Raw genomic sequence first — 14,045 nt, 5'->3', positions numbered from 1 at the left:
CTGCATTTTGTCTGTTATAGTCTATTTCTTGACACATTACAGCCATCTGTAGATTTGTGAAACCATGTGAAGCAACGTTTAATCCAACATAGAGCTAGAAGGCCAGTGTTGCTATATTAAAAAGTTTAATTCTATATCTTGGAAAACTAGGCAAAGGAACTTGAACTGTTTTCTTTTATTGGCTCTTACTTGGAATGAATCCGTCTTTATGCGTTTGGCCAAGACTGAAGGAAAAGGGCAGAAGAGAGGAGAAAAAAATACAGTGTCCATTGGAGATGAAAGGGAGATCAGATTCCTAAATCTGTCAGGAATTTGTGCTCCCTTCTGTGATTTCATGTGTAGGCAGCCGCCTTGTTAGAACTTGTCATTAAAGACACAGGCATGGAGAGGCAAGGAGGACGGAAAACAAAGTATTTGATTTTACTACACAACCCAGAGACAGAGAGGGTGTTGAAGTGAGTTGCCTATTTCTGAATCGCTGACTTACGGAAGGACGAGGGGTGAGGGTGACTGGTGGGTGACATAGCAGCATTTCACCTCCCCCTGGAATGATTTCACAAAAATGAACTGATTAAAATTAAAGCTGTCTGTTATGCAAGAAATATTTGCTGTCTCACGTTAGAGGTGATTTAATGACACAAGCTAAACTATGACACTGGAAAGAAGGGAAGTTTCCTGTTTGTTATAAAACAAGTGGATGTCCGTGACATCTTTCTTAGGTTTGTAGGTTGCTTTTTAGCATTTGGTCATTGCTATCTTGGTTTTTCGGAGCCAGAAGTTACTATGTTTAAACAAGAGGTTGGAGCTGGTGAAGTCCAAGTGTGGAAGGGTGAAACTCACTAGGCTAAAGCTGTAGAAATCAGAGAATATAGAAATATATTGAAATAACTGACCACACTCCCTAAGAAATGTCCTAGTAAACACCAAGGATTTTCAGAGACTTGCTAAACGATAACACATACAGTTGTATTAACAGTAATATCAACTTTGCATAATTTCATCATCCACCTAAAATAATTGCCTAAGTCAATTTTTTTGTTCCAAAAATTACTTTTTTGCATAAAGCATCTCCTCAATATGCTGGGCACCTCTGGTAAAATCGTCTACATTCTCAGTTGAACAGATCGTATATTCTGTCTCGTAAGATAATATGCATCTGTCCAGATTGTGACTTATTCCTGGTTACATTTTTTGTGTTTCCTGAAAAATCTGAAGATATGACCAAGGTAATTATTTTGGGAAGGTGATAATATGTGAACACTTGAGTTAACAGCACTATTGATAGTACATGTCATGTGATATCAAATTACTGAGCTTTAGTAACATGAGTGTTTGCAGGATTACTTACCTTTGACATTTGATGTTGACTTCTCATTTGGCTAATATATGTAAAATTGTATCTGGTCCAGTTTCTCAAAAATTAGCCAAGTTATTATTGATCATTTGCTCTTGTTATTTTTTATCTTTAGCTTGTTGAGCCACCTTTAAATGTTTTATTTTCCATTAACATTGAGAGGGTCCACTGATGACCTGCTACAACATCCTGATACAATCTGACAACATTTCTAGCTCAACTTCTATCACCCCACCAAAGCATAAAGCTGTCATCTTTTTTTTATGAATACAGGGATGTCAGTCTTCCATTTCCTCCATTAAATGTTAGTCAGGCTAGCTAACCAGTGGTGTGAGTGAGTGCTGAGATTAGAGATTGTACTAAAGAGTATGAGAAAGAGTTGTACATTTTGGTATGAATCTGTCATGCTAACGAGTATAGAAGTCAATATAAGTTCTTTGTTAGTACAGATAATGGTACATATGGTACACCCTCCATACACAATGTGACCCACACTAGCTTCAAATGTGGTCAGGGAGATCTGATTAAAATCAGTTCACAATCCGTTTATACTGTATCCTCATAACTTATATGGATACAGATCACATTTTGATACCAGATGTAGTCTTGGAAGTAGCTGAGCACATGTCAGATACCAAAGGCTTTTATTAAATCATAGTAATGGGGTAATAATTTACAAACGTGACCATGAGGACACAGTAAAGAAAGTGAGACTGGAAATAAATGATGGGCGGATTTTGAATGGAGGTCTAGAATCCCTCAGTGGTATTACACTTGAAGACACTCACAGAATGATTCAAGCTATGATTATTTCCCCTTGTTCAGAATACGGGTGTTTATTGATAATACGTAGGTTTGGATTGGCAGGTCTTCAGGTCAAACGCAAAGTGATCATAGTAATGTAGAGCAGACAGGCTGGAGAGCAGAAATGAAGCCTGGGCGATGAGATAATATGTTATTTCCCTCACAGCTCCTCATTGTAGTTATAGGTCAGTTAAGTGGTCTGTGCACAAGTACAGCTCCAACACTCCTCTCATATTGTCACATTCAGGTGTAAAGAGACACTTCACATAATAGTCTTTTTATAGAGATAACACTGTGCAAACAAAACACCAACTCAAATACTTCCATTATTTCTGTGGATGGCAGTGATGGGTCCACAACTTTGATCCTGACGATTTAAAAGCAATTTGATGGATCAGCCTGGACTTTGGTACAGATATTCATGGTCCTCATAGAATAAATAATCATGAATATTTGTCTGATGGTAATAGCCTTTTTTATGATAACATGCTTAAAAAATGTATGACATTCCTTTCCCTTTTCCCATCCCAAATGTGAATTAGCCAGCCAGCCAGAAAATATTATCCTCAAATCCTGCTGGAAGAGCACATCTATCAAATTAAAGGCTTCTCAGATAGTAGTTCATCCTCACACAGCCCTTTTCCACTAAGGCAGTTCCAGGGCCGGTTTGAAGCTGGTGCATAACCTTGGCTACCCAACAACCCTCTCTCAGCCAGGAAAAGTGGTTTCAGCGGGGCACCAAAAAAGGGCAAGTACAGTATAGTGTAGTATCTGGCAAATGTGATCTAATTAGAGGGGGGATATTCTAAACTCTGGATGTAAACACATCATGGCTTTTGGGTCTATGAAGGGACACCAGTGGACACTCTGTGTCACTGTTGTCCTGTGGGAGAAGTGGCTCAGTTTCCTGAATAAATAACTATTTTGCAAAAACATTAAGAAGCCAGACAACTAATATTTTCATCTTCGCACAATAAAAACCAATGGTAATAGTAGCTAAACAGAGTAAGCAGAGATTCTGGCTGGCATCATGGTGTAGAAACTAGAAGGTTCTGTGTTCCATTCCCAGTTGAACCTTCCTTTGCCTTCCTGTGGGAAGTTTGCCTCCTCCTTTTGTGCTGCATGGGCTTCCTTCAGGTCCTCTGGTTTCCCCTGCCATCAAAAACCAGTATATGAAGTTTAATTCTCATATCAGTGCCTGTTACCAAGGCTCTTATGAAGATCTGGAGTTTGTCCGCGGACACCTTCAATGGCAGCTCATTGGTCCTAATGTGCTAATCACCGATGCTAATGACATGTTCTGTTAGGGCGGCTCGATTATAGAAAAAAAAAAAATCACGATTATTTTAGCAATAACTGAAATCACGATTATTAAAAACGATTATTTGCTAACCTTAAAGTTGTTTATTTTTTTCTTGCAAAACAATGTAATATATACTCTTTAAACATAAATAAAGCTTTTAACCACTAAAACAAAGTATGTTCACTTTTGTACGAAACAAAAAAATCTTTGAATGCAAATAAGTGTACTGTAAATTCAAGTATGTTTCCTTTTGTAAATAAATAGTGCACTGTAATTAAACTGCTATAGACCTGCCATAGAACTGTAGCAATAATAAAAAAAAAAACTCACGTAAAGTGCAAATTATAAATTTAAGTATGTTCAATGTAGTATGAAACATCATAAATTCAGTGGCGTGCCGTGAGGTTTCAGTTCAGGCCTTCTGTATACATCAGCCATCTAGAATATGCACGTTAGGGTTATACAGGTTCGGGTTAGGTTAATACGGGAGTTGCAGCGTAAAGAGATTCGGAGACTGAAGATTGCATTGCGGACGAAGTTGTAGACGGAGTTGTTTTTATGTGTTTTAGTTTTTCATAAGATAAAGAATATGATAAAGGTGGCGGTGGTTAAACTTTAGATGGTTACAAAGGTTTGTTGTGTTAGCGGTGGGTGCGGACACAACTACGACACACTTTTTGCACGTGATGTGTTTTTGCTCTTCGTCTTCTTCATCAAACCCAAAGTGATTCCATACAATTGAATTGGACTTGCCTTTTTTGTTTACCAAGCACTTCTGCTGTGATTCTCCTGCCATTTTTCCAGACCGCTAGGTACAACTTTCCTCTTGGGGTGGACCTGCCGGCTAGCAGGCAGCAGTAGCTTAGAGGGGGGCGGGGCCCAGCAGCTCATGGGAGCTTGCGTGCGCGTGAATTAAAACGACTCAAAATTAATAATTGTTTTTTCTCGACTACATAATTTTTGTAATTGTTGCGTGTAATAATCGAAATCGTAATTGAATTTCGATTAATTGCACAGCCCTACGTTCTGTGTATATTAGGATGAGTAAAATGCAGGGGCCAAATTTCCCTATGGGGAAAATAAAGTGAATTAACCTTTAACCTGAAGGTTAAAACCTTAAATCAGAGCTTTAAAAATTCTGAACAAACAGGAGTCCATGGACTACCATGACATTACACTGATGGCTATCTTGTCAGTTCATGCCATCGGTGTTGGCTGATGAACTACTTCCTAGCCAGCTAATGTTAGCATGCTCCTGTATGACATTACCATTGGCCCATCTACCAGTGCTCAGAGTTTGCATCCCCAGTGACATAAGGATAATGTTCTCCACTTCATGGAAAAGCAGATCAATTCTTGTAACCAACTCAGACAGGTACTATCCTTAACAGGTTTGCATTTGTCAAAGTGGGGGTAAACTGGGCTGCAACAATGATCATATAATCTCGGTTTCATCTGCGTCTTACACAGTCATTCTGGATTTCTCTTTCTGACTCTTTATAACTCCCCCATGTGGTCTGCGTGGTGTTACTGCTGTGATCTGAATAGTGTCTTTACCACTTCACATTGATTCTGAGTCATCGCACCAAATGGACCCAGCAGTTGTTGACTATTTGTGTTTTCAAACCTGATTGTCCATACAATACACAGCAATAACAACAATGTAACTCATTCATACCTGTTGTGAAAATCTTTCTGTGGTTAGAGCACAGGATCAGCTGTGGAAAAAGAAGCTGAATCATTGTTTTTTTGCTCATTGACACTCGGGTAGATGCTTTCTCAGGGCTGGGTCGAGGCTCCTCAGGCTGAAGTCTTGTACAACCAAAATACCGTGCCTTTAAAGTTCTCTTTGTGCAGTTTTAGTTTGTTGTTCAATTCTTTTTTACTGGGAAACTTGTTAATTTCTTCTTGGCTTTCTCCAAGTAGCAGTGTATTTTGTTTTCTCAGAGTTGTCAAAGACACTCAAGTATTTTTTGATAGAGATTTTGCTTCAGTGCAGCATTAAATGAGCAGCGTACTGCATTCATAAGCTAAAATACTGATTCAAATTTTGCAGTGTTTGTATATTGGTGCTAGTGTTGTGATGGACTTAAATTGATAGTAGAAGTGCAGCCACGAAGCACAACCCTGTTCTACTTTAAGGACAACAGCACATTCTTGCCTTTTGGCACTGTTTCAACCGAATGCATTTGGCTAAAATCCAACCTGTCTATGTGGCCTGTAGTCAAACTATGATGAAAGAAAAATATCATATCAAATGTCATTCATTTCCCCCTGTTAAAATGTGATATAACTATGAGATGAAATGAATGAAGGCATCTTCAGTCCTTAGTATCAACCACATTTCCTGATTCCAGATGTGGTTGTAACATTGTTAGTGTGGTGTTGCAACTGTGACAAAGCCAGATTGCTGTGGTTGGGCTGTGGTTAAAAGCATCAACGATCGTGGTTCAGCTGCTGGAGCTGACAGTGTAAACGCGGAGGAAAAGTCTACAAAGGCCGAGAAAAAGACAAGTTCAGCTTTGAGTGATGAGACACCCTGCATGTCCATGATAATTAGGGATCTCCCCTCCTGTGTGCAGCGTGTCAACAACGTGCAGCTTTGCACTGCAGACTGGAACAAAGCATTTGCAAACACGCATGTGCCAAAACAGTTCAAAGCAGAAGATCCTGTCAGCATGTTGCACAAAGACACTTCAAAAGAACATTTTCCATTGTTCTACCGATTGCTATGTGCAGTCTTTCCAACTCTACTTTTAATTATCAAGTCTAGAATTGGCTTAAAATTACAAAGTCTGACAAAGGTGAAAAGCTGGCTGTCACACAGAGTAGGAGATGCAAAAATAAAAAAAAGAAATGTGCTAGTAGCTTCGTGGAAGGTTATCAAAATGTCGTACTTGAATGAATGACAAAATTAGTTAAATGATTGGTTTAAGTCCATTGTAAGGCAAAAATTCTGATATTTTTATCATTTTACTGTGTCATTTAACGATATTCTCTTTAGCTTATATGAAAATATGAATATTGTTAGGATTTGGATTGTTGGAGGCATGATATGCAAGTTAAATTCAATAGGCATGATATCACCCTAAACTTTAAAAAATTGGGATGGCTATTAATGTAGACAGATCTTAATAAATGTAGTTAAATTGATCCCTACACCTTTTTGTCCTTGTTGCCCCTCTTTTGCCAGAACCTTGAGGAAGATCTATCAGATGGATATGCTTAATTTCACATTTCTTGTTATGGTATTAAAAATTACAGGCTAGTGCTGAAATCACAAGGCAAGAAACAACACAGTTTGAACATACACACCTTCTTACTGCAGCTCTCTCTTCTCAGTCCGAGTAAGAACACTAAATAAAAGTGAACCTGTTTTTTTTTTTTCATGCTGTGATGGAAAAGTGAAGGTTCTATTCCAAGCTTCTGTGTGGAGACCTGGAGTAGAAGGATGTTCAGCTCTCATCTGACAAAACTGATCACTGACTGGTGATTACAGCTATCAGTCATATATTTAACCCTCCTACCTGTTTGAGAACAGTTTGAGTTTGGGTAGATTTTCTCCAGCCTGAAAACACAGGCAGGATTAGATACAGTCTCATGTCCTCTAAGACCACTTGAATAACAATATACTGAGAGGAAGTTGTGGAAAAGCTCTGCAGATCTAAGTGTCAAAATGAAAGTCATATTTCCAGAAGATCACTTATATCATATTGTTTTATTTTGCTTCGGTCCTTATTCATGTCCTTTATTATGCTTAAATTGATGAGTGACCCAATCATCAGGGTTTTGCTGCAAAATTCGAGTCAGTAAGAGGCTTCAGTTGTTTGTCGGGTTAGATAGACGTCCTTCAAGGTTACACATTTCAAGTGCCACGAGGCTTTTCTACTGCGCCAAAGCAACAGGACTTAACATGCATTTGATTTACAATCACCAGATGTAATCTCAAACCTTCAGATTTATTTTTGCATGCAGATGAAGGACTACTTCAATTAGAAGCACAGCATGGTGCCATGGTCTACATGAACAAAGCATAAAAAAACAGTTTAAACATTATGTTCCTGAGTTGAACTTATCCTTTAACTTCAAGTAGTAGCCCTGAAACATACAGTTTCCTTCATTTCTTCCTCTATAATGTGTCACATTAACTTTATGAATCCCTATGATTACCATTGTGAAACCTGGTATTTTGGCATTCTCGATCTTGGTTTTCTACAGCATGAAGTGTCCACATTTGGACGAGAGGTTCAAACTAATACTAACTTACTAAAAGCACTGACTGATAAGTTTGAAATTATGTGAAACATTGCCAAGTAATTTCAGCTACCTTCTAAATGCTACCATGTAGTTGTTTGGTAACAGCAGAAAGCAGGCTGGCCTTGATAAAAAAAAAAAAAAAAAAAAAAGGATAGCTAGCATGTCAAGGGACGATTTGAGTCTCCGGACGATGTGAGTCTTGCATGCAAAGAAGCATTTATCTCTGTTGGCCATCTTTTACAACTTGCTACGGCAACCTGGCTAAGACAAATGACTTACTACCGTGCCCCGATTACCCTCCACCGCTCAGTTTCCCCCAGATTTAGATCAAAACATTTGTCAGCTGGATAGGCTCACAGCTGTGAAATAAACCGAAAGTAGGCATATAAATCAGGGCTCTAGAGTGTGACCAATTTGGTCTCTGAAAGTCTCCCTGTGGTTGAACAACAGACACACATTAGGCCCATATCGTGGTCTAAACCAATCAGAGATAGTGAAGGGCGGGACCCCTTCTGATTGGCAGTGGTCCAGATATTCCAGTATGTTTGTGTGTTTGAAAATGCGTGTGCTGCAGTCCGACAGAGAGAGGTGAGTATAGATACGTCAGATTAACAGAGTGGATGATGAGAGAAGATGAAAAGAATGACTGACAACTTTTTTGTTAAGAATGTTCAATTAAGGTCCAATCTGTCCGAAAATTAGAACCAATGCTCTGATCCATCAACCTCCCTGGTTATGTCAAGACCTGGTCTGGAGATTGCATCAGATAATGAGCCACATACGATCCACATGTCCATAACAGGGCATGTCCTCCGTTCACGTCCTGTCTGGAGCGTCCAGGCCAGTTTAGAAATTAGCCAAAATGTCACAGGAAAAACTCTTTAAATGCGTATGCGCACAATTTTGATGTCCTTCACTGTCACTGTTCGTGCAATCGCAAAACTTCCAGATCCTGCTGAAGCCTTTGGTCTTTCCAGTGACATATGGGACATTAGGGAGGTGAAAGGCTCTGATCCACACCAGCCTGTGGGATGGACCCATCTGTCCATAGACTATAGCACTATGACAGGGGTGGCAAGCATATGGCCCGCAGGCCAGAAGTGGCCCACCAAAGGGTCCAATCTGGTCCATGGCAAGAATTTACTAAAATTATAATGAAATTTGAAGAGTCAAAGGTGTCAAACTAGTTTTAGTTCAGGTTCCATAAACAGACCAATATGATCTCAAGTAAAATAATAACAATAATAACCTACAGTGACTCTAAATTTAGCTTTTGGTTTAATGTGCGAAATAAATAAATAATCTTGTGCCTATAAGTAATGCAAAAGATAACATGAAATTATGAAAATAATTACATTAACAAACAATCCTTTAACAATTAAATGTGAATAACCTGAATAAATATGAAAAACCTGAAATGTGTAAGGAAAATATATAATATTAAGTGCAATTTTAACAATATTCTGTCTATTATTAAATATTTTGTGCCTTTGTAGGTCTGATTTATAATGCACATAAATGATAAGTTGCCTTATTCAGTAAAAACTTACATACATTCAGTTCTGTGTTTTTTGTTTTTGTCTGTTGTTCCTAAAACACACAGTAAAGCGAAACCTGATCTGTCCAGATCTTGAAAGTAGAAGTAGTCCTGAAAAAAAGGACAAGTACATACTCACAGCAGCTTTTCTGACACTTCTACAAATACAGTAATAAAATAATTCCAAACAGCCTGTTTCACTGAAATAGTTTCTCTGGGGTTATCGCACAGTTTTTGCACAGAATACTTAGTGTGTGATCCAGTATCTGGAGGCGGAGCTGAGTGTCCTCTTTCTTTGGAAATCAAAATATGGTGCACTTTTAATTCAGATTTTCTTTTTATTTCATTTATCTTGATGTTTTAAATTTAAATTTCAGCTCATTGAAGCACTTTAAGCACCAACAGTTTTTCAGTAAGTTACCTTAGAATTGTGCTTCAAATAACAAACTTTATGTTGACCATATTGTCAGTCAGTCATTTATAAGTCAATATTGCCTATATGGACAGTGGTTAAAAAAAAAGGAAGAAGAAGTGAACCTGTAAAACTGCAGTGTTAAATATGATGCAGTCAAAAATTCCGGTGCACGTAACTTTTGTGCTGGTGCACCTAAAAAAAAAAAAGTTAGGTGCAACCAGTCCAAAAAGTTAGTCTAGAGCCCTGTAAATTGACTCTCAAAATCACTTCTGATTGCTAGAAAGATAATCCTTGAAAATAAAGTCAAGTCTCTGTACTTTTACATAATTTGAGTCATACTACAGTGATTTGTCCTAGCGACGTTGCCATAGAAATTCGTTAAAGATGGCCAACAGAGATAAATGCTTCTACGCATGTGCGACTCACATCGTCCGGAGACTCAAATCATCCCTTGACATAGCATGTTAGCAGTACTGAAGTATTGCTAACAATAGCACATGACTTAATTTATGCTAACAGTCCTGGATTTAATTAAGGAGCAGTAAGTTTGTGAAACATTTACAAGTATTTTTTGTAATATTTTAATTCGTTTTACTGTATTTTTCTTTTACACAACCATAACATACACATTGATGGTCTTGTTAGTGTTTCCTCTTCAGCACAACTAGCATACATTTGTCTGTCCGTACAAAAGTGTTATGTTTGGGTAGAGCTGGACAGTGTATTGAACTCATTTGATTAATCAAGTTTTCACTTAATGAAAATAGTGAAAAATGCCTAAATTTTTTAAAAATGACAATATTCCTCTCTTGCTCAACAAAAAATACAATCTGTTTGCTAGTTGTAATATGTTAATTTGTATTAATTGTGTTTCTCCAATCATACATGGTCTATAGTTTGAGTTAAAAGGTTATTTCTGGATGAAGCTTTGTCTTCACTCCGTGCTGCTGTTCAGTTTGGGTTCTACTCTCATATAAATACATTTAGAGCCTATTGAATTTTATCACTGACTACTATGATTATTACTGTTTATATTGTTTGTCTTTATGAATGCACATTTTTTTCTTGCACTTCAATCTGTTGCTGCCTTGTCCAGTGAGTTTCCCCATTGCGGGATCAATAATCTAATCTAATCTAATCTAATCTATTTTTTTTTGCCAATATTGCCCAACTTTATGTTCAGGTGAAGGAGCTGTCAGTCACATCTGATGAGTGTCAACAAAACACAAATCAAAGCTTGGCATTTGGCCTAAAATCTTATTAATTGAACCATAATTTACAAGGGCACCATCAATTACTTCTGGAGTAAATGACATAATATTTATAGACACCTCCTTTTTTATGAGTTGGCGTCAGCTGGAGGTTGGATTTAAAGCTCTTTGGAACAGCGTTGGGTCTGATTCCCTGCATTGCCCACAGGCACTCCAGCGCCTGAAGTGGCTTTGGGTTTGTTTTGCTAAGCGCTGTGAGCTCTCACACAGACAGAGCAGAGGAAGAGCTCCGGCCTGCTCTCCTCTTGACCCTGTTTCCCTGCTGGCCGTAGTAGAGGGGTGTCGTCTCTGTGGACCGAAGGAAAACGGGGGCAGGGCCATGTGTGTGTATGTGTTTGTGTATGAGTCTAAAAATAGAGGCAGTGTGTTTGAGTCACACGGTAGGCCTTACTTCCTGTTTTCACTGTCCAAGTTTACTTCCCAGAGAAGGAAGGGAAGAGGGAGAGAGGGAGAGAGGAATTGCTCCCCAGGTGCCTTTACCGCTGTTATCATTTATCTTTCACAGGGTGCTTGCACAAGTCTTAAAAAGTACAGAATTTTGAAACACTGTTTTCCAGACCTTGAAAAATCTGGAATTTTGTGTGAAAGTTTTAAAGTATGGAAAAAAGTTTCTCTCATAGTTGAATTTTGGAGTATGCTCAAAGGCACATAATCTTGTAAAATAAGAAATACATGAGGAAAACATATAAAAAACTTGATATGATTTCATTAACCGGTCAGTACTGGAATGATTCTAGTGAAACCTGTTTGTGTGATATCACCACATATGCACTTTTCTGATTTTCATATGTTTTGAAAATGTTTCTGTCAGTAAAACATAATTTACTGCGAATTATGCATTCATTCATTCATACATTTATTAAAATGAACTTTTCTACTGCACACAACAGGTACAATCACAACCAGAAAAGTAGGCATGGAAGTATAAAAGTACATAAAGTCATAGTTTTGGGGAAAAAATAACAGTTTTGAAAAAGTCTGGAAAAAGTCTGGAATTTTATTTGGATAAAGAGCAAGAACCCTGCTTTCAGCTGTCCTGTCCATGTACAGTACGTTTACAGTAGAGTACAGCCCTGCAGATACAGCAGGAATGTCAGACACAGGAATAAAGCTTCTCCCGCTGCTTCTGTCAGCACTGATTAGTATAAACAGAGCTTTTCATCACAGTTGAAATGTCAGGATGTTTGTTGATTGTACACCAGCTGTTGCTGTTCTGGTAGAGGTGTGAGTCTTCGAAATATCAGGAGTCATTTGTACGTAGGCAGAGCTGCTTACTGAAGAATGTAGAAGCGTCTTTGTTTCTCTCTACTTCCTGTCTTTTTCTGCACTCATCTCATCTCACCCTTTGTTGCTTGTAGATGGAAATCTAGATTCAGTTTCAAGGCTGTAAGTCAGATAACAAAAGCCATGTTTCATATTCAAAACAGCAACTTTAATTTGCAATTTATGTTTTTCAAAAAGGTTTTATTGTGTTAGAAGTGATTATAGGCTCTCCATATTACAATACAAAATGATCTATGTCAAATAATGTCATTAGGTGAGCTGCAAGTACTAGTAAGACAAGGAAAAATGATTTCATTAAGACCTGTAAAATATGACGAATGCTAACTAAAAAAAAAGCTATTACTTATTCTTTTATGACAGAAAAATCTTAAGGAATAGAAACCAATTTATGGCAGTAATAAGACTTATTTTAAATATTTCAAAGTAATGTGTATATACTGGGGATCCACCGATACCACTTTTTTCCAGACCGAGTACAAGTACAAGTACTTACATTTGATTACTTGCTGATACTGAGTACTGATATGAGTACTTAATAATACCATTACAGTACTTAGTTACTTTTGAAATTGTGCTTTATTGTCGTTGTCATTAGTCTGACTGCAACAAAGTGCTGCTACTGACATTTAATGCGTTGGAATGAGCGTTTCTCAATCAATCCACCAGAGGGCGCTGCTCTTAATTAACCATATTTGCCAAATGCCACAAAGAAGAGTAAAGTTTTTTGAGAAGAAGAAGAAAGTCAGCAATGACAAACATGGCAACGACAGAGGATGTAATACTAATGTGTATGCTAATGTTGATATTGATGAGGGTAGTTGTCATAAACATGTTAGTAGTTTTTCTCTAAGTCACATAGTTGCTCTTTGAAAATATCCAATACCTTTACGGTTCCCGGTGGTACTGCCCCAAATTCTCCATCTGGGTACGCATCCTTGAGCACCTGGAAAACAGACAGAATTATGTACAGAATGTAAGCAGAGGACGGACAGAATGCTCTGTCCGTATCCGTCTGTGTCTTTAACGTAACTTTCAGTCACCGTTACTTTTTTTACCGTCGTTTATTTTGAGAAATCGCCACACTGCTGACATAACTCAGGGCTCGTGACTGCGACTGAATTACGATCGCATGCGCCTGAGAATTTCGGTAGTGCGACTGTTTTTGAGATTACGATCGCACGGTGCGCCAATAAAAAAATGAGCGAAAATTAATACGTGCGCCTAGAATAATGGCTGCAGAAGTAACTCGTCAGCTGAAAATAAACAAGCTCCACGCCCCGCTGACTGAAGCGGAAAATCTAGTCCCCGCCCCCTCGCGTGCGCATCTCTGCAGATGGTCCAACACTGCATGACTTCGATGCACTGCCAGCGGTCAGGAAGTACCTACACTCTGGCACCAGGTCAAGGAGGCCTGACTTCAGGCGTCGTGGTGCAGACCACAGTGACTAAGGGGCACCAGGTCAAGGAGACTTGACTTCAGGCGTGGTGTAGACCACAGTGACTAAGGGCCTTTAGGCCATGAAATAAAAAAGTTGGTTGTTGCAAATAATGGTGTGATTCGTCTTTCTTCTCCAAGAACCAACTAAAGTATATACCATACATTGACAATTGTTTTGCACCTGTGTCAATGTAAGCTTTTTCTTTCATACTCTATTCAAATACTTTATTCTAGGTTGTTAACATTGCTTAAATACATATAGGAATATTACTTGGTATGGCCAAGAGTTTTGCTTGTTCTCCAAATTTTTTATATAATAGTGGTGCGCCTAGATTTTAGCCTGTGCTCCTAACTTTTTAGGGTTAGGAGCACAGTGCTCCTA

At 38.3% G+C, this 14,045-nt stretch overlaps 1 protein-coding gene across 1 annotated transcript in view; it reads left to right on the top strand.

Annotated features, from left to right (window-relative positions):
• The window catches only part of LOC115434115 (protein kinase C epsilon type-like), a 168,258-nt gene that overhangs the window by 15,259 nt on the left and 138,954 nt on the right, over window positions 1-14,045 (top strand). The window lies entirely within an intron of this gene.

The sequence above is a fragment of the Sphaeramia orbicularis genome, chromosome 15 (genome assembly GCF_902148855.1).
Source record: "Sphaeramia orbicularis chromosome 15, fSphaOr1.1, whole genome shotgun sequence".
NCBI lineage: Eukaryota > Metazoa > Chordata > Actinopteri > Kurtiformes > Apogonidae > Sphaeramia > Sphaeramia orbicularis.
The sequence above is the reverse complement of the archived record's forward strand: the minus strand, read 5'-3'. Positions and strand labels throughout refer to the sequence as shown.